Raw genomic sequence first — 3,576 nt, 5'->3', positions numbered from 1 at the left:
GAATGATTTGTCTTTATTGTTAATTCTATCATATTTAGAGACTGAAATATTTTATGCACACACATAAGGAAGAAATATGCATGAGAATACAGTCCTAGTTTCTGAATCTCTTATTGAGAAACCCATCTTCTACCATTCATTATGTACACCTTTTGCCTCAGCAAAACGTATACCTCAGCTAGTTTGTTTGACTTGGTGATCAAAACGTCTTTTCTCGAAAGGTCTGCACCATTAGTAGTTGATCTGGAGACATATGGAACCCAAAGTAGCTAGTTGGCATTTTTAACTTCCAGTTCAATGGAATCAGATTTGTTTCAGATGTGAGTATCCCTTCTTTTAGAACTAAGACCTCCAGATCCATTTAACATAAAGCAGCAGAAGCAGGAAGCTAAAAAAAAAAAAGTAGATTCATTAGGGGTCATAGTGCATGGTGCCACACCCATTATATCCCCACCCCCATCCCCCTGGTTCTTAGACCTGTGAAACTCTGACTAGTTGAGAAGTAATGTTATATAGAATGCTACTTTGGTATGTATAGAACCTCTTGGACAACTCTGCAAGGTTTGACACTATCTGGTATGATAATGATGTCTTCGCCAAGTCATTAAATCATTCTATTAAGCCAGATACTTTAGAGTAGCGGTTCTCAACCTGTGGGTCATGATCCTTTTGGGAGTCGAATGACCCTTTCACAGGGGTCACCTAAGACCATCGGAAAACATGAATATTTCACAATATATAATTATGTATTGTTTTGTGATTAAACACTATGCTCTAATTATGTTTAATTATGTTCAATTTGTAACAATGAAAATATATCCCACATATCAGATATTTACATTGTGATGCATAACAGTAGCAAAATGACAGTTATGAAGTAGCAATGAAAATCATTTGATGGTTGGGTGTCCCCACCACACGAGGCACTGTCTTGAGGGGTGGTGGCATGAGGAAGGTTGAGAACCACTGCTCTACAGGGAGGAGAAGAGTGGTAATGCTCATAAATCCCATGAGACTTCGCCCATGGCTGTACTTCATCTGCTGTGATGTGAGGCCCTTGTTCCAAGGTTGTGCTGTGCGGGATACTATGATGGTGGATAACGCATTCTATAAGTCTAAGTGTGGCAATTCTGGCTGAAGCAACGTGTGCATCAGAGGAATTTCCATACCCAGACTAAGAGTCATGTCCCTTCCATAAGGTAGGTGGCCCAAGGTAATCAACCTGACTACTAACTGCCTGTATCATAGACTCAGTTTTCGTCTTTGCTCTCAATGTACTGGGCAGTCAGCCATGACTGTAACCAAGCTAGCCATAGTAGGTGTAAGCCCATGTAGCTGAGCCCATCCTTAATCTCCACCCTGGTAAACATAGCCATTTTTTCATCAGTCTATTAGGCAATGACAGGAGTAATTAGGGAAAGAAGACAACTAGATGTCACAGAACGTGTCACCCCCTTTCTATATGACTAGAAAAGCCTGCTCTGCTGAGGTAGCCCTTTGGTGAGCAGTTACATGAGACACTGACATCCTCACTGTTTAGTCCACTCGGGGACGTTTGCCCACATACCTCTACCCTATCTGCTTATCACCTACTGTCCAATCACGTCCTCCCAAGCCCCTGAGCTTCCTCATAAATCATTAGCCTCGGTCCGAGAATCAATGTACAATCGTATAACTGGCCATTTCTCCTTCCAAGCAAAGTAAACAAGAAAGTTCATTTCTCAAAGATCTGTCCATTAGGTGAATTCCCCTCTACTACTACCCATCAGGCATCTGCTGGAGACTTCTTCGCACTCACATCGTTTCAGCGGTTCATGAACCCAAGACTGGCAAGTAAGATGGCATGCTGCTGATGACGTCTGGGCCAGTAGGCAATTTGGCAGGTCACTGGCTTGAGTATAAGGAACCAGAAGGCAGATGAGATTTGTCATGCTGTCCACATTTTAGGAAGCATGTCACACCCTGAGTAAACTCCCTTAGAATGGATATACTATTTATAGCAGACCTGGCCATGGAAATGATTCCCTTATATCAGTCTCATCGTGGGTGATGACTACACTGCATCCTAACCGCCAAACCAGATAGAATGATCTCCCAGCCAAGTTGACACACCAAGTAACCATTATACCTCCCCCAAAGCCGATTTGTTCATCTCTAAAGTGTCCCCACAAGTCTTTGCAAGGGACTAAGTAAGATAATCATGTGAAAATGTTTTGAAATTGTATAGTATAATTGAAATATTCATTATCTTTATGTGTGTTATTAGTCTAATTAATGAGTATCAAGATGACATAACATGTATAAAAGCTACAAGAGCATGACTGTTAGAGAAAGTTTTCTACACAGGATATATCTAATTTTATATTCCAAAGAATACACATATATTTTAAGTGTGTCTATATCCTTATATGCCTTTACTTAATTTTGTTAGCAGGAGGCCTGTGCAAAAAGAAATACAAACGTATACTTGAGCTCTGGAGGGGAGTACATTTAGCGCTAAGTTTGTAAGTTTGTTCCGAGTTGGTTTCCTCGCCATTGAATTCAGTTCTTATTCGTATTTGATTTGTCTCATTGATTCTGAAATTTTGTTTGTCTCCCAATACATTTACTTAATATTTTTACCCAGCTTCACTTGCTCTCCAGAGAGTCTGAATTACACCTGCTAAGCAAAAATAAAGGATCACCTACGTGCATCAACAGACATCATAAATGCAAACTAGTTAGTAGATTTAGGTTGTTATAAATCACTTTGCATTGGGGAAAAATGTGCTGAAACAAAAAGGTTTGAGACAGCTAATTTCTCACTTTAATTCATTAGAATGAGAAAATAGGGCATATTTTTAGACTTTCGTGTTGAAGTGATCTAATGAGAAGGAACTGTCATCTAAAAAGCTGAATGAAATTTCAAAAGTGCCCATAATTTAGGAAGTCAGGATGATCAGGGAGGCCGTAGCCAAGTGCCAGTGACATTTTTACAATGCCTGCTTTCTAAAACTGCTCCACATTCATATAGGAAAGAGGGGAAATTTGGGGAGAAAAAAGAATACTACTATAGGATACCAACCCTATAATTTCCACTTAATAGCACATTCTGTATTTTAAAAAGCAAATTATCCACCAGAGGTGGTTCCCTACCTTAATTTTAAGCCATGAAGGTAAAACAGAAAATTCACTCCAAGGAGAATTTTGAGATCCATTGCCCCTCATCACAATGATAACTTTCTGTTGCCTCCACATTTCAAATGAGAATTGATGTTGAGAAGGGTGAAATGAAATAAATAGTGCCCCCTTCATCCAGCAACTTGTGCAGTAAAAATCTACTCTGAAAGAGAAGAACTAGAGCAATTTCCTCTAGCAAATTCCTCTCTGTGGAATTTGAACTAGAAGCCATAGACGTGTCATGTGACAATAGATACATCATCAAAAATGTCATTTAGCCTCAGGAACTAGGTGACCCATGGAGAGCTTTCTGCATGCCATGTGGCAAGAGACAGGAATGCAGAAGAAGCGCTTTGGAGAGAGAACTAAGCACAGATGCAGAGAATAGCAAGTCCCATGAGCTGTCTCAGTCGTCTG

General features: G+C 40.0%; 1 protein-coding gene across 3 annotated transcripts in view; it reads right to left on the bottom strand.

Moving 5' to 3' along the window:
* Positions 1 to 3,576, bottom strand: part of TAFA2 (TAFA chemokine like family member 2) — a 558,734-nt gene that overhangs the window by 68,361 nt on the left and 486,797 nt on the right. The gene's annotated exons all lie outside the window — the stretch shown is intronic.

The sequence above is a fragment of the Echinops telfairi genome, unplaced genomic scaffold (genome assembly GCF_000313985.2).
Source record: "Echinops telfairi isolate 266 unplaced genomic scaffold, ASM31398v2 ScPeMD7_2;HRSCAF=8, whole genome shotgun sequence".
Lineage (NCBI taxonomy): Eukaryota > Metazoa > Chordata > Mammalia > Afrosoricida > Tenrecidae > Echinops > Echinops telfairi.
The sequence above is the reverse complement of the archived record's forward strand: the minus strand, read 5'-3'. Positions and strand labels throughout refer to the sequence as shown.